This window comes from Lacerta agilis, chromosome 7 (genome assembly GCF_009819535.1).
Source record: "Lacerta agilis isolate rLacAgi1 chromosome 7, rLacAgi1.pri, whole genome shotgun sequence".
Lineage (NCBI taxonomy): Eukaryota > Metazoa > Chordata > Lepidosauria > Squamata > Lacertidae > Lacerta > Lacerta agilis.
Window position 1 is genome coordinate 35563415 of NC_046318.1, and position 25306 is coordinate 35588720.

A 25306-nucleotide genomic window follows, 5' to 3' on the forward strand; every position below is an offset into this window, starting at 1 on the left:
CCATTAGAGGGTTACAGCGCCTGCTGTGGCTGTAGAGACCAATACAGGACAGACATGTTTTGTTGCAGCTGGGGCAGATGAAGTCATCTGATTGTGTTGATGCAGATGCACCATGACATTCTTTTCTCTGCGCTCCTCCCTTTGGTCACTGCTATGAATGCATGACCTGACTTTCTGTCTCTGTCTCTGTCACTGGTTATCTGCAAGGGATTCCCACATGGTGGGATTGATGCTGCCAACCTTCATGTCATGTTTGCAGACATCTTTGTAATGCAGAGCTAGAATTTCTATTTCACAAATAAATAGTCGCTGCATAAGTAGTTCCCACATTCCTCACCTAGATCCCATGCCAGTGGCTCCCAAATTGATTTATCATTGCTACAGATTACTCATGAAGTAAGAGTGCACTATTTTAATTACTGGAGCATGGAATAATTGCATTAGAGGGTATTCAGAGCAGTGGGAGATAAAATAATTTTATGACAATTAGAAAATGCAAGTTGCAAAAATAAATAAATGATCGGGGAATAGTTTTCATTTAGCCACTTAAAAAGGTTAGTTAGGGTGCTGTATTTTATATTGACTGTGTTCCTTTTAAACCATTACCCCTTCTGGTGGGGCATTAATTTTTCAGACTTGTCTCTAGGTTAATGCAAATGTGATATATCTGTGTAAGGATGATTGAGATGTCTTCTAATATTCACATACAACTGTAGCAGGCATAATTTATTCAACTGCATGTGTGAATCATTAATAACTTTATCAAGGTATTTCATATTGTACTGAATTCTCTAGAGAATGCCTGCATCCTTGTGAGGAGTATGGAGAGTTTCATTTGCATTTTGCAATTGAATTGGTATTTTCCCACAGGACTATACCAGAAATTTACCCTGTATATTATAAATCATACATTCAGAGATCTTTGCTGAATAGTGGGAAGGATTTTCAGTCCCATTACTGCACAGGATATATTAAAATAGTGTGATCCCAGCAGGCAGGACATAATGGGGATAGAGCCAGTCGCTAAATCCCACACCCTGTTGATCTGTGATTGCCCTATGCTTGAGCAATTTGTGAAAAGGATATTTACTACTACTACTACTACTACTACTACTACTACAATCAGATTTGTTAGTTGCTTGTCACCCAAAGCTCTCCAAGCAACTTACAACAATGTTAACAACACCTCGGTTTTTGAGTGTCTCAGAAGCCGAACATTTCGGAAGCTGAAAACCGAAAGTAATTGCTTCCATTTTCAAATGCTCCTTGGAAGTCGAATGGCTTCCATTGCTGGTTTTTCTTTTTCCTCAATGGATTTTGCCAACTGCCCATTGCTCCTTGGTTTTCGAACATTTCAGAAGTCGAACGGTCTTCTGGAACTGATTACATTAGAAAACAGAGGCTCCACTGTATATAACAGTATAAAACAGAACAACTACTGTTCCTTACCTTTAAGCATAGATAGGGAATCTTTTCCAAGAGACACATTCCATTCTAGGCAACCTTTTGGGGGACACAGACCAATTGTGGGCAGGGCCAGAGGCCAAAGTAGATAGAACAACAGATGCAAATTCTTACCTTTATGTCATTTCTACATTTACTCACACACCCTTCTCTATCTAGGCAAGCAAGAGTCAATATCAGAGTTCAGGGACAAATTCCAGTCAGGAAAAGACACTGAAATGAGGCTGGTAATGGATGTCATCAGGGGATATGGGGCCTGGCTGGGGAGGGTGCTTAGGCTGAGCAGAGTCCTGAGAGAGAGTCAGGCAGTGTTTTTGTGTCCTTCCCAGGCCCGAGGTTCCCCATCCCTACCTTATACAGAAAAAAGTTTCCACAGTGTTGTGTTGCCCATTCAGAATGCTGAGGTGAAAGGAAAACCTATAGCCAGTAAATTTGTCCCTTCTATTCATGCTTGAATGGCACAGGTTTGGATCCTTTGTCATGCTGGTCTTTCTGTCAGATACCTGAAACTTTTCCTGCTTCTTGGCACTAATCTGATGTTTACCACCTGCCTCACTCTTTTATTCCCCTTTCTTTCAGTTGCATAATTGTATCATCCAATCCCATTGTTTCTTCAGGCCTCCGATTTTCTTTCTGCAGTTCTAGTCAGCTTTCTTTGGTCATTATGAATCTCAGCCAGACCCTTACCTGCCCATGAATTCTTCTTTTCCTCCCCATCCTGCCAACATTATATATACAGCCTGTCGTATTATTAAGTCCTTGTATGAATTTGCACCTTTGTCATTAGCCTTTTCTTTCCTCAACTTCTCCACCCTTTTCTTTGTGCCCATGTCCCCCCCCCCCAGTAACCCTTCCACAAGCTTCCTAGAATTCGGTCTCCTGCTCATGCTGCCATCTTCTCTCTCCCTGCCTGTCCAACTCGTGGGACATCTTCCCACTCATCTTTCTCCCCAGAGCATGTGCTGTCCCGTTGTGATGTTTGTAACTACAGTAATACTTTTGTAAGACCATAATGGGCTCTTGAGCTCTTGAGCGGTGGATTCAGGAACACGAAGAGGCAAAACACCATGCAGGGTTCAGCAGGATTTATTTTGAGTTACATATGTAAAGCAAAATGCACAATCCAAAAGTTGGACTGAGCACTGAGAGACTGGCGCGTACTCCTTATAAAGACAATACAGAAACCGAAAATAGAAACCGAAAATTGGCTCAAGGTTCACATGTTCCTTAGGAGTACAACCTCCCAAAGCCTCCCCAACTCGCTCTCCCCAGTCTGGGAATGTCCTGGCAAGCCTTGAATATACTTGGCAGGCTTCCCAGAAATATAGCAACATCACCTAGCTTGTGAGCACACAGATCCGCTATTGTATGCTGAAGGTTGAACCTATTCATAAGGCATGTGTGTGTGCCTAATCAGCAAGAAAGCATAACTTCAGTTAACCGGCAATAATACTTGTTGCATTAGATAGGAAATACAAAAGCATAAATCAATAATACCCATGCAGGGGGATGAGTCTACTAACTAGGAAATACCTTACATCTTAATGGACTGAATATAATATTAATACAGTTGGCAGGAGCCAACTCCAGCTGCATTCCTCCTGTCTGCTCAGAAAGCGCATACATCCCGTCCAAGGCTGAGAGCCCCCCTTGCTCACACAACTCAGAGCTGCCCCTCTCCCAAAGACCCATAGGAACAATACACAAATATAAATCAATACATACCAATACATGTAATGGATACACAACTCCAACAAGCCTGATGCCTCCAGTATGATCAATCAACAAGACCAGCTCTTAAGCCCATTAAAGGCTAACCACAATTAACGGCACATTCCTTAAAAGGGGCTTTCCGTCCCCCTCTCTCGTGATGGTGTTTCTATGGTAACAGCCAAGGTGCTATTTCTGTATTAACAGGCCATTGTTTAATTCCAGACCGTACACCGTTATCAAAACCTTGAAGCTGCTGGCTAGTTTTGGCTGATTTCCCAGAAATAGTTGAAGAAGCAACATTAGGCACATTCCTTTGTCTCTCTTAATATTACAGAAAAATACAGAAAATATATTAATGCACAAATGCTGTGAATGATACACAAATAGACAAGCTTAGAAAGCAATTAAGGCATTTATAATCAATATGGGATATTTAGCTATTTGAACTGTCCCCTTCATTCCCTCATTTTCTCTTCAGACAACTCGGACTTCACAGTACGAGTTCGTCTGACGAATCCTCCTGAGCCAAACTGCGATACAGGGCCATTTTATAGGGATCAGTTATCCTTTGCACAGAATCAGAAATACACTTTTGGACACATTGGGCTAAACAAGGGGCCATGTAAATTGATAACAAAATAACAAACAGATATGGTCCTCGACCATAGGTATAATGGACATTGCCAGGAGACTAACTGTGAGCCACTATCATGTAGCACCTCCTCTCCATTTATAGGGGTAGTAACATCATTAACTCTTCCGCAATGGTATGCATGTTCGTATTTAAAGCAGTCAGGTTCAATGGGATGGGTATCAAAGGCATTTTTCACCTTTTGCATCTATGGGGCCTGACATGCGTACCAAGCAATTTCCCTTCGGGTCCCTCCCCGCAACCTACGCTCCTGTAGGTGCTTCAATAGGAAAAGAAATACCACCACCATGTAAAGTATAGTTAACATGATGCTAACACCTAGAAAACTCAGTGTATTCTCTCTTTGCGTGGTGTTCTCGTGGGGCATCATTTCTCTGCTCTCCACCTTTGGGGATCAACGTATAGGCCACACGTACCACAGGAAGATTTCCTGCTGTTGGAAGTATTCCAAGCAGCTTAACTACTGTTTCTTCCTGACCCTGGGTTCCTGGAACCTCCACCTGAGGGAATGACCCTTCCATTTATTGACGAGAGAAAACTGACTTGCACCGTACACACCTCCTTTCCAATTCCTGACTCAGATGGTTCTGGTATATCACTTGGCCCCTGTGGCTATAGCGATTCCTGTAAAGCAATACACCTCGTGTGTGATGCCCACCTTCCGGATTAGGAGGAACGGTCTATGGACCCACTCCTGTTCCCCAGTGGCCCTATAGGCCCTGCCTTGACTGGTTGGACAAACCAATGGCAGCACTGTCCTGCTGTCCAACTGTCCTGATACCGTTCAGCTGCTGATGTTTCCCAGTTTCTTCTGCCGTGCGTAGAGGTGCCAGCTTCCCGGGTGTGGCACCAGCAGGGCTGTCGTCTCGCGGACATCGAGAAATAATCAGGAATCACTGTCCAATCTGCTTCAACTTCCTTCACACGCGGACGGTGGACCCACGGGATGGTACCGGTAACTTTCACTGTCGTTGGAATAGACAGGAGAACAGTACGCTGCCCTCGCCAGGCCTCGCAGAATGGGGCGGTATGTTGACCCACACTCGGCTCCTGGTTCGATAGCGGCAACGGTTCCACCAGCACACAAGGCGTTCTAGCCTGGGTCCACCTGTTCAAAGACAAAAATCTGAGACAGTGATTGCACATCATGCTCAATATCTATAACATTTCTCGAAACAGCTGAAACCATTTCCGTTGTCTCTTCAGCACAGGATACTTCAGCTGCTTCTTCAACTCCTAAAGTTTCTTCTCTAGCTGTAATTGCTTCTGTGGTTACTTCTTGCTGCACTGGAGCTGCACAAAGTACATCTTCCTGTTGATTTTTTCTGTTTCTGCTACTAGCACCTGCTTCACTGCCTTCTGTGACAAAACTCTTTCCTTCCTCTGATAAAGCACCAGAGTCCAAGGTGAGGGTGCTTCCACCTTTGGTCTTTACTGCTGCAGTTGCTACCATTCCTGTGAATTTCGCTTCAGTTGTTAGCTCTCTGCTTCCAACCTCTTTTTTTTTTTTTTTTCTTCTCGGGGGATCCACAGTTGACTCACTTTTCACAGTGTCATCCTCTGTTAACTCGGCCTTAGTGCGTTTTGATCCCAAAGTAAGCGCATCTGCCTTGTCATTCTGCAAAGATCCTTCAGTTGCAGTTACAAGCGTGAAATCCTTCAGTTCATTACTTTCTGGAACATCAACTTCAACTTTCTTCCGTGCCTGCCCATCTCAAGGTATGGCTGGCATCTGCTACATCCATTTGGATGACATTCACTACCTTTTGATCAGGTGCTGAGACTTCAGCTGCTCCCCTCTCAATAGATCTCGCAGTTACAGCTTGCTCTATTGATGTTTTTAGGGCAGGGTCATCTTCTACTTCATTCATTGAAGGCCCCTCAATAACAACTGCATAAACATCTTGCATTTCCCTCTGCTCAGGAGCTTCAGTCCTGTCACCAATTACAGAGGCTTTATCAGAATTTACCTCAACACATGTCGCAAGGGAATCTGAAGTATCTTCTACCTCAGAGTTGAAACCGACCTCATTCTCCACATTCTGCAGGATCTCCTTTAGTCCTGGCTGTACGGTGGCTGCGGCTTCCGCTTCCATAATTCTTCTGACTGTCTGAAAAGATATCCTTATGCACCTTCTCAGGAGGAAATTTCACTTCCACTATGCGCCCTCCTTCTCTGCAAAGACCTTCACACCAGCCTTGAGGGCTGCCTTCTCTATGGGGGCTTCTGTTTGCCTTCTCCTTAAGAATAATATCACCTTCTGCTGTTTCTACAGAGGATGCCATTTTCTTTGCTTTGTGGAGTCCTCTGCCTCAACGTCTTTGCAAGTACCTCTGCCTTTGCCTTTGCCTTTGCCTTTGCCTTTGCCTTTCCTTTGGCTTTGCCTTTGCCTTTGCCTTTCCTTTGCCTTCGCCTTTGCCTTTGCCTTTGCCTTTGCCTTTGCCTTTGCCTTTGCCAATACTGGTTTCTGATTTCAACTACAACATTCTCTGTGCTTTCTGGTAGTAAGCCAAGTGCGGCATGTTCGGCCATACCTAGGTCACTGACTTCAATTGCTGCATTCTGCACTGGAGCTGCAGTTATCTTGCTCTGGATAGGTGCCTCAAACACAAAAACTTCGGCACAGGGAGGCTCAGCTTCCTTTTGCTGCCCCATCGGCCGCCCTATTCCCTTGGGTCACAGGTTCCTTTCCTCTCTGGTGCCCTTCGTAGTGCCTCACGGCTATCATCTCAGGGGTCCAAACGGCTCCCAACAGTTCCACTAGCTGGTCTCGGCGTTTCACATTGCGCCCATCTGATTTCAGCCACCAACATTCTTTCCATATAGCTTCATCCTCGTTAGTGTGAGGAAAGCATACTCAAAGTCTGTATAGATGTTTACAGTTCGTACATTGGCCAACCATAGTACTTGGGTGAGGGCCACTAATTCAGCTGTCTGAGCTGACGTTCCCGGATCCAAAGGACCTGCTTCAACTGTTTCATATCTCGCTAATCTCCTCCCATTCTGAACAAAGCTGCTTTTATCGGAGAATGAAATTTGGGCTTGGAGCTTTGTAGGAGATCTCGACCCAACAAAGGGATGGGACACTCTGACATATATAGGAATTGATGGGTCAGCGTTTGCCCCCAATCACGCATTCCATGGGTTGTAGAAAAGGTTTTACTTGACTGGTCCCTGTTGCCCCTGTAACTTTGATTGACTGCATGCTGATAGCTGTAGTTGCCATTGGAACTACTGAATTCTCCATAAAAATTGACCACTCGGTTCCCCACTTACATCTGGGCCATGAGTTCAAGGGAACCCTAAAGTGAACCTGGTCCTCCCTATTGCTGATTCTCAAAACTTTGCCAGCCCCATGAGTACTGGACCTCCTTGTCCGCTATTCCATCGGTCTGTATGATAGGAGTAGCGACTTTCACTGGTTCCTCTTCTTCCTCTGGTTCCTCTTCTTCCACTGGTTCCTCTTCTTCCTCGGCTCGGTTCCCCTTGGTGCCAGCCTTCGCCCGTTCTCCTGTTTGGGCCATCCCTTTTCCAATGGCCTTCTCGCCTGCACCACGCACACTGGTTTCTTCCTAAACCAGTTCCGCGCTCTCTGCCTCTTCCTTCAGTTGCACGTCCTCTTCCCTTCCTCGTTTCCTCTTCTCCTTGTTGCTTTTCCCCTATAGCCAGTGCCAACATATTCAATTTCTTCTTTCTGTACTTCTCTTGTTTCCTTTCCTTTTCCTCATCTCTATTATCATATACACGCTGAGCAGTTGCTATCGTCCACTCCAATGAATGGCCTTCTAAACCACCCTTCTTCAGTATTTTCTTGCGGATATCTGGGGTCGATTGGGCTATGAAGTTAGTCTTTAATAATATCTCATTATTCCCCTCCTCTGGATTTAGGGGTGTCCAGATTCGAAATGCCTCCTTCAGTCTTTCCAAGAACATGGCAGGACTTTCATCAGGCTTCTGGATAATTTCAGAAACTTTTGCCATATTGGTGGGCTTTCGCGCATCCCTAATGAGCCCTTGGATCAAAGTGCTCCTATAAGATTTGAGCTTCTGCCTGGCATCTGCCTCATTGTAATCCCAGTTGGGATCTGTGAGGGGATATTGAAGCAATCTTTCTCCCTCATCTACTATGTCGTCTGCCAGAAGGCGACGAGCTTCAGTACGTACTCTCTGCACTTCTTCGCTTGTTTGCAATGTCTGCTGGCAATCTTCCCAAGTAGGGGTAGTATTCAGGTCAGTGGTAGAAAGTGGGATATGTTGGAAAGTACTAGTTCTGGGCAGGGGTTCCCCTTCCCGTGGGGCAGGCCCAGGCGCATCCCATGCCTGGCGGAGCGGCATTAAATTAGACGTTATTCCCTTCACTCTTTCCATTTCTTTTAGTCTCCGCTGTTCCTCATAATTTAGCACCAGCTCGCTTGTGCTCAGGAAGGCTCTTAAATACTCCTCAGATTCTTTAATTTTTATCTGAGCCAGCCTCAAAAGCCCATCAGACCCACCTGCAGCAGCCTGCCACCTCTTCATGATCAGCCTAGCCCTTTGGTAATTTACTGCAGTGTTCTCTGGGGTTCTGGCATGGATGCCAGGGGTACATGGCAAATCCTCTGGTTGTTGGTTTAACTCATGGGTGGGATACACACTTTTCTTAGGCGTTTGAAGAACTGCCTTGGGGTCTGTTGCCTCTGTCTCTCCTCCTTGTTCCTCTACTGCCCTTGGAGCCTGGCCTCGCGGCGATTGACTCGGTGGGGGTTGGAATGGAGCACTGGGAACATAAGGGGTTGTCTGCTGAACAATGTCTAAGTCTGTTCTGTCGAGATCACTTGCTACTTGCAACTGTGCTTTCTCTCCAGAGCATGGCATTATCTTCTTTTTGCATTGTTCCTTCGGGTTCTGGTCTATACACCCTTTCCATATATTTACATATGGAATCTGATCCAAACGTGTTTGGATTACTGCTGCCCACAGTGGGTTCACTTTCACAGGATCAAAGGATCCTTCAGATGGCCATCCGGTGTCTAGTGTTGGCCAATCCACTTCACAAAGACTTCTCATCTTTTCCTTGTCTAGCTTGATACCATAGGCATTGCCTTTGTTAGCTAACTTCCAGTTGTTCAAAATGCACTGGAGCGGGGTCAGTGGGGTTGAAGAACCTCCCCCCATTTCCCGCGCCTTCAAACGTGCTTGCACACACACACTCGCACCCGGGGTTCGTGGCCTGGGCAGTCTCCTGCACACAGGAATCTCACTACTTGCCAGTCCCGTCTCTGCCAAGGCAGAGATCCACACTCAGTTTTGGGTTTCCTCTACGGTCCCCCGCTCATACACACTTTACAACCACACAGGCGCCTCACACACCACCTTCCCAACCTATCTCTGGTTCCCTTCTGGACGTTTCACCTACGTCCAACCCTTTTTTCTCCTTTGGGAGCAGCGTTGGGTCACGTCTTATACCTGTGCGTGCCCACTAGCCCTCTCCCAGTTTCTAAGACATCCAAGACGTCCTAGTTCCCTTTCCTCTTTTGAGAGCAGCGTTGGGTCACGTCTTATACCTGTGCGTGCCCACTAGCCCTCTCCCAGTTTCTAAGACATCCAAGACGTCCTAGTTCCCTTTCCTCTTTTGAGAGCAGCGTTGGGTCACGTCTTATACCTGTGCGTGCCCACTAGCCCTCTCCCAGTTTCTAAGACATCCAAGACGTCCTAGTTCCCTTCTGGGTGTTCAAAACGTCCACCCTTACCCTAGGGAGCGGCTTTCAGTTGTCTTATGGACTGATCGGGTCCACTCGTACAAACCTATGTGCCTGCCTCCCAGAAGAATGATCAATTCTTCTTTCCCTTATCCCCTCTCCCAGGGGGATTCCTTACTTACCCTTCCCGCGGGTTGCCCTTCAGCGCTGCTCCTTCTCCTGTTCCTTGTGTCTGTTCCTTCGCAGCAAGGCAGTGGCCACAGAAACGGCTTTCAGTTTCCCAGTCAAAGGTAGCCTGGCGTGCACAGAAACTTTCAAGTGTTTACAGCGACCACAAGCCAGACCAGAAAAGGCACAGACCTGCCTTCATGTCAGCATCCAACACTCAAAGAGCCCTGGCCCACCCAGGGACGCCAAATGTAAGACCATAATGGGCTCTTGAGCTCTTGAGCGGTGGATTCAGGAACACGAAGAGGCAAAACACCATGCAGGGTTCAGCAGGATTTATTTTGAGTTACATATGTAAAGCAAAAGGCACAATCCAAAAGTTGGACTGAGCACTGAGAGACTGGCGCGTACTCCTTATAAAGACAATACAGAAACCGAAAATAGAAACCGAAAATTGGCTCAAGGTTCACATGTTCCTTAGGAGTACAACCTCCCAAAGCCTCCCCAACTCGCTCTCCCCAGTCTGGGAATGTCCTGGCAAGCCTTGAATATACTTGGCAGGCTTCCCAGAAATATAGCAACATCACCTAGCTTGTGAGCACACAGATCCGCTATTGTATGCTGAAGGTTGAACCTATTCATAAGGCATGTGTGTGTGCCTAATCAGCAAGAAAGCATAACTTCAGTTAACCGGCAATAATACTTGTTGCATTAGATAGGAAATACAAAAGCATAAATCAATAATACCCATGCAGGGGGATGAGTCTACTAACTAGGAAATACCTTACATCTTAATGGACTGAATATAATATTAATACAGTTGGCAGGAGCCAACTCCAGCTGCATTCCTCCTGTCTGCTCAGAAAGCGCATACATCCCGTCCAAGGCTGAGAGCCCCCCTTGCTCACACAACTCAGAGCTGCCCCTCTCCCAAAGACCCATAGGAACAATACACAAATATAAATCAATACATACCAATACATGTAATGGATACACAACTCCAACAAGCCTGATGCCTCCAGTATGATCAATCAACAAGACCAGCTCTTAAGCCCATTAAAGGCTAACCACAATTAACGGCACATTCCTTAAAAGGGGCTTTCCGTCCCCCTCTCTCGTGATGGTGTTTCTATGGTAACAGCCAAGGTGCTATTTCTGTATTAACAGGCCATTGTTTAATTCCAGACCGTACACCGTTATCAAAACCTTGAAGCTGCTGGCTAGTTTTGGCTGATTTCCCAGAAATAGTTGAAGAAGCAACATTAGGCACATTCCTTTGTCTCTCTTAATATTACAGAAAAATACAGAAAATATATTAATGCACAAATGCTGTGAATGATACACAAATAGACAAGCTTAGAAAGCAATTAAGGCATTTATAATCAATATGGGATATTTAGCTATTTGAACTGTCCCCTTCACTTTCTGTTCCCAACAATATCTTTCTCTTTGTTCTATATATTATACTAAATGCATCCAGATTAATTTTGCTGCACTGACAAATAATGCATTCAAATAGATCCACAAAAACCAAAACCCTTGAAAATAGCATATCACTATCATCACAGTGTAATGAATGTTGACATGGAAAAGAAAAACAATGTTTTATCTTCTGAATGAGTTTGAAAATTTGAGCACTATTTCTCAGGAGACTGTTTGTCAAGAAGAAGAGAGGATGAGAGCTAGACAACGTCAAAAGCCCTCCATCTTTCAATGAGGTGAGATTGTACTCTAAAGAACCCCTTGTGTATTTAATACAACAGATGCCTGTTCAGCTATGCACTAGAAATCTCTCCCATTTTTTAAAGCATTATATCTCCTGTCAGATGTCTTTGTGGTACAAATCCATAACTGGTTGCCAGAACCTTTTGATTAGCCAAATGAACTATGACAGAAAGTAGATAACAGAGACATACAGATAATAATTTGTGAGCTTCAAAGTGAGGTTTGTTGCTGAATGGGAATTGTAGTACCAAGATTAGTTCAGGACTACTGAGGATTAGTCTCTCAGTCTAAGGTATCAACAGCCACATGCCAGCTTCTTGTTTATAACTGGGAAAGTGCTTCTCAAGATGATGCATGAACTTTATGCAGCACGTGGGTAGGTGCCTAACCAAACTGTCTAGGGTGGGCTGATACATCCATGATTTCTGCACTTATTTACCTTCACTTGCCCAGGTTTGTATTTAGGGTGCGTGGGGGCATCAACAGTGTGGTGCGACAGATGTAAAGACAGAAACAGCCCTCAAGTTGACTTGCTGTAGAAAATCACACACCACATCTCTGGGGAAGAGATGGAAGGAAGAGGCTATCCTTGTCTGGGACAATCAGAAGGTGGCCATGGAGACAGTGACTTTCAGATAGTATCATGACCAGAACCTCAATGTCAGCAGCTGACACCTACACTCGGGGGTCAGCAACCTGCGGCTCTCTGACAGGTCTCCCGCGGCTCCAGCATGCCCCCTTTCAATGCCCTTTCAATAATAATTAAATGGTTATCGGCAAAAAAAAGGGCCAAAAAAACCATGAATAATCCGCATCAACGTTGAACAGCTGGGCGGTCTTTCTCAGCCCTCTTGGGGTTCCCGAGGACAGACCCAAGATTGATGTCCACCTTGACCACTCCCAGAGAGAGGAAGCGACTTCTTCACACCAATAAGCGTGTGGGGAGGGCTGAGCTTTTACCACCTTGGCGTGCCGATTGGCAGGACAGATCGCCCGCCTTGGCGCATAGGCTCGGAGCCGGGGCCTTACCGCCGAGGTAGCCACTGAGGATGAAGGCGGGAGGCGGGCACGGGAGAGCGACGCTTCGTCCGGCCAATGAGCCGCCGGGATGCCTGTTCCTGTTTGAGGGGAACGTGCCAATGAGGGTGGCGTTAGGGCGGGGAGAAGAAGGAGCTGGGCTTTGCGAGTTATAGAGAGAGAGAGAGAGAGAGAGAGAGAGAGAGAGAGAGAGAGAAGAGTCGGGATAATAAAGGCGGCGGGAGGTGGTGGCGGCGATTGGAGCGGCCCCTGTTCTGAGCAGCCCCTGTCGGGTGGAATCCTTTTCAAAGCGGCCGCGCGGAGGGCGGAGCAGGCGGGCCAGGCGTCGCCGTGACGGGAGGGCGGTGATGGTCGCCGACAGGATGAAGTAGAGCTGCTTTGGGGCGGTGGCGGCGAAAACGTCCGGGCTGCTTCTGAAACCTCCGCCAACCGGTGCTTCGACAGCGCTCGCTGCGGGCGGTGTACATGCTCAACGACGGCCCCAAGGGCGGCTCGGGGGCCCGGAGCCCCGAGACTGGCGCGCTGCAGTGCCTGGCGCGATTCCCCCCCTTAAACCTGTTTTTTGCTTTTTTGCTTTTTGCCTTGCTCTCCCAACCCCCCTCTTTTTTTCTTCCTCCCCTCCTTTTTTAATCCAAGGGGAGTAATCCCATTTTTAAAACAAACAAACAAACGAAAAACAAACAAACACCCCCACAGCTGCTGCAGCCACTCTATTTGAATTTTTATTATTACCCTTTTCTCCCTCTATCCCCCCTTTTTCTTTTCTCTTCCCCTTTTGTTTTTGTTTTCAAAAAAAGGAAAAAGAAGAAAAAGATTTCCCCCTTTATTTTTATTTTTTAAACTACTACATATTTTTAATAGATATTTTCCCCACCCCACCCCACCCCCAATTTATATTTTTCCACCCCACTTTTCCATTCCCACCCCCCCTTTTTCTTTCTTTATTAGTTCGCTTGCCAACCTATCTTAGAGGGGGAAGCCCTCTCTCCCACCCACCACACCCCCCCAAACAACTTTGAGCTGAACCCCAAAAAACGGGGGTAGATCACTGCTGAAAGTAGATCACAGTTTCTTGGGAGTTGGCCACCCCTGGTATAAGACATGTAACTAGAATAAAAATTAAAAAAAAACCAAGCAAATAATTGTAATAACTACTGTAATAAAGCCCTGCTATAATTATATATAATTTCCCTAAAATTTTGGTTTCATTCGCCTTTCCGTGCTGAAATGTCACAACCTGAACGACCATGGCTTGCCCCCCCCCCCCAGTTTTGATCCTGGGTACGCCCCTGAGTCAATGCAAAAAAGTAAGAACTTATTCTTGTTGTTTTTACTAATTATACTTTGCATTGGCTCCTATACGTTATTTATTATTATTGCATTAAGGTAAGAAACACTATATGCAGCATTATATTTGTTTTAAATGTCGCAATGGTTTTGCGGCTCCCAGTTGTTGTTTTTTCCTTTGGAAACGGGTCCAAGTGGCTCTTTGTGTCTTAAAGGTTGCAGACCCCTGCTACACTGGAAGCTGTTGGCCAGTAAGTAATTCCACCAATTGCACAATGCTGACTGAGACATCCCTATTTCCACTACCACCTCCCATTGGTCCATGATGAGGACAGGGATGTCCCTTTGCCACAAAATCAAATAAAATACTGTAAATAAAGCATCAAACCTCCTAGAAAATGCAGTGGAAAGTTTTCTGGCAGCTCAAGAGTACAGGTGATGGGAGGTGATTCTATCTTTTGATTTCCTTACTGGCAATACATGATCCAGCTTTGGGCGCTCTGGTGTTTGGGTCAGAGATAAAAAGAGGAATGCAGTGGTGGGTGCCTCGCCAGAGGGAGACGTGTAAGGGAGCCTTGACAAGATAACTCCATGACCGCCGGTCAACCTACATACAGGATTTTAATTTTGTTATTGGCTCCATTCCTTCACAGTATATTAATTTAAAAGAATATACTGAGAATCATTTTGCTGCAAGGTTAAAAATTATGTACAAAGTGTGAAGGCATGATCTCTCTTTCTCTTCCCACTTTATTACTTGCCTAAAATACATCCTGTGCATATTCATAGATTTCCTGGTCAGAAGGTCACTTTTGAATATAATATAAGCCATGGATTTTGCCTCCTGTTAAGGTCAAGGAAATTGATTTATTAAAAAGAAAATCTGGTTAAGCTAAGGAATATTCAAATTGTCTCATACTGTGAGGGTGCTCAAAAATAACTTTGGAGTGCCTGCTTTCTGGGTTTTTTCCCCCATAGAACATAATACATTAGGAGATTACCATCCCCTTTGCCCATATTCTCATGGAAGCAGTTTAAGGCCTGCTTACATCTGCATGTTCATTACATGAAAGTATGACTTCAAGTGATGTCCTACTATCACAGGCAATGACTATATAAAAAAAAATCAGTGTAAAAGGAATGTTAGAAACCAGGACAGAAGCACTAACATTGTAATCGGGGAAAATTAATACAATAACCCCCAGATCTCAATGCACCCCCACTTCTTTAAGTGATATAAGTTTAGCATTTTCCACTCATAATTTGATCAACAAACTTGTGCATGCTCCCCTAAATTTATCTCCCATGCTGTGTCATACCAGTTTTGTACCTTAACTCTTTAATTCTGCTCTCTTTTTCCTTGCCAGTATATGAATTTTGTTTGTCATCTTATGGGAGAGAACTTTTTAAATAATATTAATTTCAGGATAGCAGGATTAGAACCCTTCACATTTTTCGCCTTGCCCTTGTGGTTAATATATGTTAAAAAAACTGTTCAGATAGGTTTTTTTTTTGGGGGGGGGAATCAAGCCCTCTACCTGCATCCCCCTCCCCCATCAACAGATTTAAGTATTTCAGAGAGGGTAGAAGAGAAAGTACACTGCTGATGATTAGTCTCTGGTATTTGCCATCACCCAGATGGAATGACTGTTCCAGCCACTGATGTCTGATTACCTAGAGATTAATTGTAACCCTGTGCCGAAATGAAAGATACTTCCCAATCTCGGCCATCTCTCCTGTGTTAATAATGTAGGCTAGCACACTCCTTGTCATCTAGAATATATGGCAGGAACATCTCATTTCTCACTTTAACAAATGCTACAACACTTATCGTGTTATATCTCATCGAGGCTAGAGATTACTGTATTACTTTTCCATTTTGGGGGATTTACTTTCTCAGTTCTAACGTTCTGCAGATCAGGTCTGTCTCTGATGGTTAAATACAAAACATTGGACTAGAATCCTTATTAGGAACAAAAGCAAAACCTTCAGAAATAGCCCTAAATCCTCATCACTCCAGAGATTGATGTACCCCACATCATGTGTCATGTATCCTACATCATCTGGGCTTGATATATTAGTAGACTATCTGATAATTTCTTTGATAGCATCTTCTGAAAACAGCTTGTTTGCCTACTTTACACATCACCATCATTAAGATTCTGCTTAGTTGGTGGCGGAACATTCCCTCATTCTGATCAATCTCACATCTCAATGCACATCTTAGTAAAATCAAAAGTATTGTGAGATTGTTGCCCAATTACTGTGGGTGGGGGGACTCCCACTGGGGACTCCTAAAAGCAAAGCTTGCTCATTGCCTGCGATTTGACATAATAATGTCAATATTTATGAATGTTCCAGGATAGCCATTGGATTCCCGTTTATGGAAACCATGGTTAGGAGGTAGCTTCTTGAGACAGAGTCCTTCCTGTAATGCTTTGAACAAGAAAGCTATCACATCTGAGAAGGGCTGATATAAACTAGCTGTACATGACAGATGGGGAGAGAATGAAACAGCAGTTTTGGGTAGAGAAGCACTGAAACAAAGAACTGAACTAAAGGATGTGGAATCTTAATGGAGTGAAGGGGCCTTCTCTTTGGCAATGATGATGCCAATAGGAGCTGACTGCTCTTTGGCTCCACATTTGTGCAACTTGTATATTTGTAAATAAACTAGAAATTACAAAAATGTCATAAATCTTTGGTGCTCTCTCCCCCAAACAAGCTATTCACCAGCTGGCACATGTAACATATTACGTAAATAGACAGCAACAGCCAGATCAACAGCCATTTCAGTACGCATTTGGGTATGCATCTGATGTATGATTTCAGCTCCAATCAAGCCTTTGGCTAGATATGTAGAAGACTGTTTCCACACAAAGCTCTCATTTGCTAGATTATAGCAAATGTGTTTTGTTTTGTTTTGTTTTGTTTTCAAAACTGCATTATCACTTTAATAATGCAGTTACAATTCACGACCTTTTTGGTTTTAGTTTTCTAGAAGCTTTAATCAAGGTTGGTGGCTATGGAACATGCTGTAATAACTTTGGATAAAAGAAGATCTTAAAAGCAAAATGCATCACACACTCATAGTGGTTAATTGCTTTATCTGTACTTGGTCTCTCCATAGGTGTAACACTGAACAATGAGTTAGCGACAATTGTTGCAACTTCTTTTTGTAAATCACAAAATTGCTGTGCAATGATACTTGTGCATAGCTATGGGTGATGCTGTCAAATCTGTTCCCCCCCTCCATTTTCTTGGTTTCTATATACATATTTGTGCATCATATTTTCACTAATACTTTGCCCAATAGAATGCATGTTATTTTAAAGAATCTGTGCATTCTAATGCATACCTTAGTGTATTCATTTTTGTACACATTACTTGGGTAGAGAAGTGGATTGCAAAATCCGGAGAAGAAGGATGGCTGGTTTTTTTTGCTTGACATGGTGTTTCAGAAAAGTGTGAATTAGGTAGATTAGCATTGAAATATGAATTAAACAGCATTTCTCTGCCAATTTACCTGTGCACTAATAGCACACTTTTGGAAAAGAATATGGAATGCAATCTACAATTATGAGGGTCTCTGCAAAATTCCCTCTGAGTTTTTATTAATGCCATCCATAACCAAGCCTCACAATCTTCTGTGAAACCTCCTTTCATTTCAAAGGACTCTTTGTAGGGATTACACTCAACATGTCATGTTAACATGTGTACACAGGGTAGGGTGTGGAATTACAGAACTAGGATCATCAACAACTCCCTCTGTTAAGAAATGTGCACCAGTAGAGAGATGACATAAGCTTATCTTTGAGGTTTAACTCTGTTGATAATAAGCTCACTTTGGTGCCTGACGGCCCCTCTTTTCCCTGCAGCTCTCTTCCCATCTTCTCTCTGCCCTCCCCAATCAAGATTTACCTTTAAAGAAAAAGTGCAAGACAACAACAACAACCCTGAAAGCAGCTGGTGACAACAGAAGGTTTGCACTATAACAAAATATCACTGACAAAACAGAATTTCAATTATGCCCACAGGTCTCCCTTGCAACCAAGAAAGCCACCCTGCTGGTTGACCCCAGAGGCTCCAGATGGGGGCAGTGTTGCTTCCAAGCCACAGCACCCATTTTGATTGTTATTGTTATATATCCATCACCTTTCATATATGTCCAAAGGTGATGCAGAGATATAATAAAAGCAGGTAAAAACACAGCTGACAATTTTATTTCCCAGAAGGTGGAAGAAGCAACAAGGGGATCATCTATCTTGGATGTGGTCCTCACCAACAGGGAGGAACTGATCAATGAAATGGAAGTACTAGGTGCTTTGGAAGGAAGTGGCAATATTCTCAGGTTTTATAATACAGTGGCAAGTGAAAGCAGAGTGTAGTCAGACATGCACTTTGGACTTTAAGAAGAGTTATTTCAAAAAGTGTCAGGAACTATTGAGTGAAATTCCATGGTCAGAAATACTCAAAAAGAAGGGAGTCCAAGATGGATTTAAAGCTGAAATAGTGAAGGCACAAATGCAGACATTTCCAACAAGTAGAAAAGTAGGAGGCATCTGAGGAAACCAGTGTGTGCTTACAGTTGAGCTGAGATTTAAGAAGATGGCAAGTATAAGAGGGGAAAACAAAGGAAGGGTATACATGAATAGTTAACAGTTGCAGGGAAGAAGGCCAGATGGGCATAAGCCCACAACAACCTCAGGCTTGCAAGAGAGGTAAAAAATAAAGACTTATTTGGCTATGTTTTTAAAAGGAAAAGGTAAAGGACCCCTGGATGGTTGAGTCAAAGGTGACTATGGGGTGCAGCGTTCATCTCACTTCAGGCTGAGGGAGCCGGCGTTTGTCCACAGACAGCTTTCCGGGTCATGTGGCCAGCATGACTAAACCAATTCTGGTGCAATGGAACACCAAGACAGAAACCAGAGGACACAGAAACACCATTTACCTTCCCACCACAGTGGTACCTATTTATCTACTTGCACTGGTGTGTTTTCGAACTGCTAGGTTGGCAGAAGCTGGGACAGAGCAATGGAAGCTCACCCCGTCGCATGGATTTAAACTGCCAACCTTCCAACTGGCAAGCCCAAGATGCTCAGTGATTTAGACCACAGTGCCACCAGCGTCCTGGCTATGTTTGAACAACAAGAAGAGCAAGCAAGTAGCAGGTCCTCTGCATGGGGAAGGTGAAGAAAAGCTATTGGATGACTCCTTTGACCCTAAGGAAAGCAGTGCCTGGTGATAACATCAGATGACATTCTCTGGAATGAAATGCTTCACCAATGATAATTGTCAGTTTCAACAGCACTAATATTATAACTGGATAGACCACCTAAACCTATTTTGAGCTGCCACACCAATATTCTCAACCCTCTCTCCTCCCTGTTGGTAAGTGCCAATGACCTGCTGTGCTAGGAAGCTGTGAGAGCAACAATGCCCTGCCTACCTTAACAGCTGCAACCAATAGAAGGGTAGAAAATTGTTAGCAATAATTTAGCACCAGACTTGGGTAATGGGCCAGGCCAGGGTCCTGAATGCCTGACCTACCTGGTCCACATCTTTATGTACTGGTAGTTACTAACATGGTACAAAGCATGAACTGCTTAAGTTTAAAAAGAAACTACACACTGACATTTATTTGTTAGAACAGTGAATAGGGCCTGTATGTTTGCATTTTATTAGGTAATTTCTGTTTTTTCCTGGATATTACATTTTGTATTTGGCTCATCATCTTCAAGGGATGATATCTGAGTTCTTAATAATTTTCTTTTAGGAGCTGGTGGGTGGTATAAATAAAGGTGCATATTTGTCAATTTTAGAGATGCCTAATATCCTGTTTGCAGGGGTGTGTGCTCCTGGTGACAGGGTGGTGGGGGTACCATTTGGTGTGTGCCCCCGCCCACGTCTCCCCCAAACCCAGCGAACGGCAAAGCTGCAAAGCAGCTGCTTCCGCTCTCCCCCTTTCCGCAGCTCGCTATAGACTTGGGAGTCACAGGGGGCACTGAATGTCAACCTCCTTCAGCCTGAAGGGGGGTCACATTCCCTCCCCTGTGACTCCCCATCGGGGCGAGTGGGTGAGGTGGTCTTGCCGAGCCACAGGATCTGCTGGGAGACCGTACCATTAGCAGCTCATGGTGCAGGGATGCCCAATCTTTCCCCAAACACTATTCTTGAGCTTATTCACCCCTGGAAGCTTTCTGCTTTAAAGCTGTGTAACAGTAGATTCTGATAAGATTCAGGCAGCATACATATATCCTTAATCAACAGACTCCTTTTAACAAGTTACTTGAAAAGGGTATTACTTGTGGAAGCCTAACAGAGTATTTGGAAAACAAGCTGTCATTTCTAAGGAAGCAGATACAGTGGTATCTCTGGTTAAGAACTTAATTCGTTCTGGAGGTCCGTTCTTAACCTGAAACTGTTCTTAACCTGAGGTAACACTTTAGCTTGTGGGGCCTCCCGCTGCCGCCACCGCACGATTTCTGTTCTCATCCTGAAGCAAAGTTCTTAACCCGAGGTACAATTTCTGGGTTAGCGGAGTCTGTAACCTGAAGCGTCTGTAACCTGAAGCGTCTGTAACCCGAGGTACCACTGTATTGTTTATGGGGAAGCTGGTGTCTTGACTTATGTTCTGAATGAAGCTGTCTTGTTTATATTGACAGGTACCCCCAGGATGTTTTAGGGGCAGCTTGCAAGTTATTATAGTGTTGAAATGCAAAATAAGTCAAGGCTTTGTTATTTCTCAGGTAAAATGCACCTGAGATCAACTTTGCTCCTGTCTCCTGAGTTCACTACTAGCTATAATGAATAAGTGGAAGGCCTTGGATTAGTCCTAAATGTAAAAAAAGGAAGTTGCTGTAAGGTACAAAAAACATAGATATGATGTGCTTTTGACAGCTACTCTTGTTGACAAAAATGATGTCTATTTGTAACCTGATGCTTCTTTTTGGCCTTGGGGAAAAGTGTTAGGGAGAAAATATGGAAGTATTTTCTGGTCAAATAGTTTTGGTGACAGTAAACATTATGCCTAGGCTAGAATGTTGCAGGACTAAAAATATAAAAATCTACATTAATTTGTTTAACTCAGGAAAACTCATATATTGTTGCTATATGAAGTACTGTTATGTTTTCTTTATGTCTAAAACCTTATTTAATCCACTGCCTAAGAAATCTGTTAAAGATGTCCTGATTTGGAACAAATATTTATTTTAAAGGGTAGGGAAACTTTAAGCTACTGCCTCAGTTTGTTCTAAAACACACTTTCCCATTTTGCTCTAACTCAGGAAACTGTAGCTTACATAAAGCACAATTAACTAGCAAGGAGGGAAACTGAATAATTCTAGAAGTTTTACATTCTTTCTCCTAAGTAGTTTTATTCTTCAGTGAATCAAAAAGAATAAGAATGTCTGAAAACAGAATGTTTTATATAATTTTAAAATCTGTTTTCATGGATATTATTATTTTGGAATGTTTATATAACACTTGCCTAAAAGGTATCCTTTGTTGATATTGGTTTTTCTAAAAGAAAAATAATAGGAAAAAGGAAGATTGTGTTTCATAAAGATTAACAATTTGCATGCAAAATCAAAGGTAAGAAGAAATGGTAATTCCCCTTTATAAATACCTGGAAAAAGGGAGATTTAAATTCAGTGGATTAATATTTAATATCTTTAAAATATTAACAGCAATGCTTTGTCCCTGGGCTCTTCTTAAAAGCTCAGAAAATCTTTACTTTTTTCTCAAGTACATATATCACTCGCAATGTGCAAGGATAAACTTGATATTATTAGAACAGCAAATATGTTAGGATTTGCAAACAGTAAAGTCCAAATCCATTATGCCTGCAACACTGTTTTTATAAATCAAGTTTTAAGGTGGAAGTTTTAGAGTATGAATGTTGCAGTAAATTACTGGCATGCTCTGGTCCATGGGGTCACAAAGAGTCAGACACGACTGAACGACTGAACAACAACAACAAAATTGTATTTAAGTTAATTGCAGCTCTTCAGGTCATGATATACTGTCTGCACTTTGTTGCTTACCTTCCCCTGTTTTGCTGGCAATGTATATTTTTATTTTCTATTAATATTCTGAAATACAGTAATGCAGACATTCCTTTTCTTAGCAGCTAGTGATTGTGAATATTCTCCCCAATGCTTTAAAATATAATTATTTGTTTGTAGTAAATAACAGTGCTCGCAAATCTTGTCCTCCTTAAAAGAGGGCACGTGTTGCAGTGAGACCTGGAGACTGACCGCCTGGTTGTGGGTGGGTCTATTGGTTAGTCACAACACCTGATTGGTAGGTCCCTCATTGCTGGGTTGAATCTGGCCAATGGGGTGCAGTCTAAACGGATAAAGGGACCTATATATACCTATGCACAAGAGCTTCCTCTTTCAGCTCGTGCATCGGAACACCCACCCACCTAACCCTATATTTAGGGCATTTTGCGATTGACCTTGCTATGCCATTGTATGTCGCCTGTCGTTGGGACAGGGGCATGGCAGGAATTTCCCCCACTTGGCTGGTTTCGCCTGGCGCATAGCAAATCATCACAACTTGCAAGGTTGCAGATAGGCTCTGGTTCAGGTGATAGGAATGGAAGAACAGTCTCGCCATCCCTATGAGAAAGGTATTCTGTTAAAGGAATCCAGGGACTCCACTTGGTTTGGTCAACCCCCGAAAGGGGGTTGTGCCCATGCCTGAGTCCAGGGGAGCATTTGGTGGGTGAACAGAGTCTGTTCCCAGGCTTTTCACCTATCTCAGGTGTTCACCCTTGACTGACCTATGATAGAGCTCTGGGTCAGCGCTACCTGAAATGGTGTAGGGAGCTACTTGAACCAGAGCCTATGCAACCACTCATTTTTCTGTAATCAATAAAGTTGTGGCCTAAATTCTGCCAAAAACCAAAACTAAAATTTGAGTGAAATGTGTCTTCATTTAGGGGGGAGGTCTCTGGGTCTGAACACACAACATTCACAGCCATGGCCTCCCTTTTTATATCAGTGCTTGATCTGAAGACACATGACATCAGCCTTTCTGAATATCAGCAGGTCTTGCTCCGGTTAGTGTTTGGACAGGAAGACTACCTAGGAACAATCATCTGTATGAATCACTTTGACATCTTTTGAAAAAGATGGGATGATAATGTGATAATAATCAATACTCCATTCCTTTCCCCCACACAAACCTGCCTGAACCCTCAGGTCCTGTGTGGTTCATACTGCTGTATGAAAGCGAAACACATTTTTACAAGCCACCCCAATCTTTAAGTGATGCAAGATTCCAGGCATGCTTACCACAGTTTGTGTTTCCTTTTGGCAAGGAGGCACAGCAGAGACTGTGGTGTCTTTATGATATAAGATTTATTTACACATATACACAACCTGACTCTAGATGGAGGGAGGGCAGAACATTCACATTCCAAGAGTGTCTCTTGCTTCTCCCATAGGCACAGCAACATTGGGGTCTAAAACACAGAAGCCACCATGTTCCCTGTCCCTTTGTTACAGTCAACCCACATGGTGCTCTTGGCTTTGCTTCTTCCTAGTTGCTACTAACAGACTCCAATAAACTTTTCCTCTCACCCACAGCACACAAACTGAAATCATAAACCCGTTTTTGTCTCTGCCCACTAACACACAGTTGGGGGAGGCCCCCCCACCCCTCTGCCTGGGAATAATAATAATAATAATAATAATAATAATAATAATAATAATAATTTATTTTTACCCTGCCCATCTGGCTGAGTTTCCCCAGCCACTCTGGGCGGCTTCCAACAAGATTAAAAATACATTAAAATGTCACACATTAAAAACTTTCCTAAACAATAGGTAAGTACTTCATCAAATGTCCATTATCTTTCTTTTGTTCTACAAGATGGCTCTTCTGCAAGGTGATGTCCTGATCAGGAAAGGCTAGTGAAGCCTGTATATTAACAGTGCTAAATTTGATGTTTGGCATCTTATCTTAATACTCCAAGTTTAGTCAGAATCTCCTTTCTTACAATATGAATCCATTGGTTCAGGTCCTAGCCTCAGGAGCAGGAGCAGGAGCAGGAGCAGGAGCAGGAGCAGGAGCAGGAGCAGGAGCAAACAAGTTTGCTCCATCTCCATATGACAGCCCTTTAGATATTTGCAGACTGCTATAATATCTTCTCTCAGTCTCTCTTTACCAAGCTAAATTCCCTCAACCACTCCTCATAAGGCTTGGTTTCCCTCTTGATGGAGGGGGAGAATAATTGGACTTCATCTTTAGAATGTCCTCCCTAGGGAAATGTGCCTCACCCCAAGTGTAATGTCTTTTTTTTGTCTATCTTTAGACCTTTTTTGTACAACTTTCTTCAAAAAACAATTTCGTGCCTTGGAGAAATATGGCTGCTTGTGTTTATTGTATTTAAGAACTCACCGTGTTCTTAATGTAGTTTATTTCTCTATTCAATGAATTGAATGGAACAGATACTGTCAGGGATTTGCCTTCTCCTCACGAGGAGAGCCGAGGGAAGGTCCTACTCATGAGGAGAGGCCGGACGGGAGTACTCCTCACGGAGAGAGAGGGGAAGGTGATCCTGCTAGTGGGGAGTATCAGGGTAGGGAACCTCCTCGAGAGGAGGTCTTGCTCAGGTACAGGGAGCCCCAGCCACTGCTGTCATCTGACTCCTCTCAAAGCCCATCGCCAGAGCTCTCTCCCGCGGAAGAGGAGGAGGAGTCGAGGGTCAGGGATGCTGGGCAGAGACCCAGCAACGCTAGCCAGAGGTGATCAGAGGGGGAGTTACAGCTTCCGGCACCAGTGCAGCATCGGGGGGGTCAGAGGACACAGAAGACATCGTTTCAGGGTGCCAAGGTTTTGGTGCTGGGCGGGAAACAGGAGAAGGGCACTTCTGGATTCTGCAAGTGACTGAGCAGTCATGTTTTTAGCTAGCTCTGCACTGTAAATAGTTATGCACAATAAAGTAATCTTTAGTGTAAGAGGACTCTGTCGTTACTCATGAGCAACACCGTGGTGTACCCTAACAGATACTTCTTAAACACTTCATCAAATTCCTCTTGGGGAAAAACAAACAGTTCTGTGTATCCTATGGATTCCTCTGGATACATCTGGCAAATCAATCATTAGTGTAAATCATAATAACTGCAGGGCTTTACTCAAAGAAACAAAAGCAATCTTTTCGTTATTCTAATGCTATCAGAAGAGAGATTTATTTAAATATAGTGAGCAAGCTTGAATAGTAAGTATTAAAAAAATCAGAGCATCAGAACATGAAATATTATCCGAAGTTACTGAAAAGCAGGGTAGTTCTTAGTAGTCCTTATGTGTCCAGTGTAGTTCTTAAAACAATTTATGTCAGTTGCCTTGTCAGTTTCACTCCAATCAGTTGTGAGGTTGGTGCCTTGTACATTTCTTTCCTTAGGGTATTACTTGTTGCTTGGCTAATATATAGTGAGAATTCCTCAGAATGCTGATTGCTTTAAAATATATCCAAGCATCTCTCCTGTCAGCTACTCCTTAATTGCTTTTCACTGATATATGGTAAACAAAATAAAGGGTAATAGTTGAAAGTGATGACTCCCTAATTTA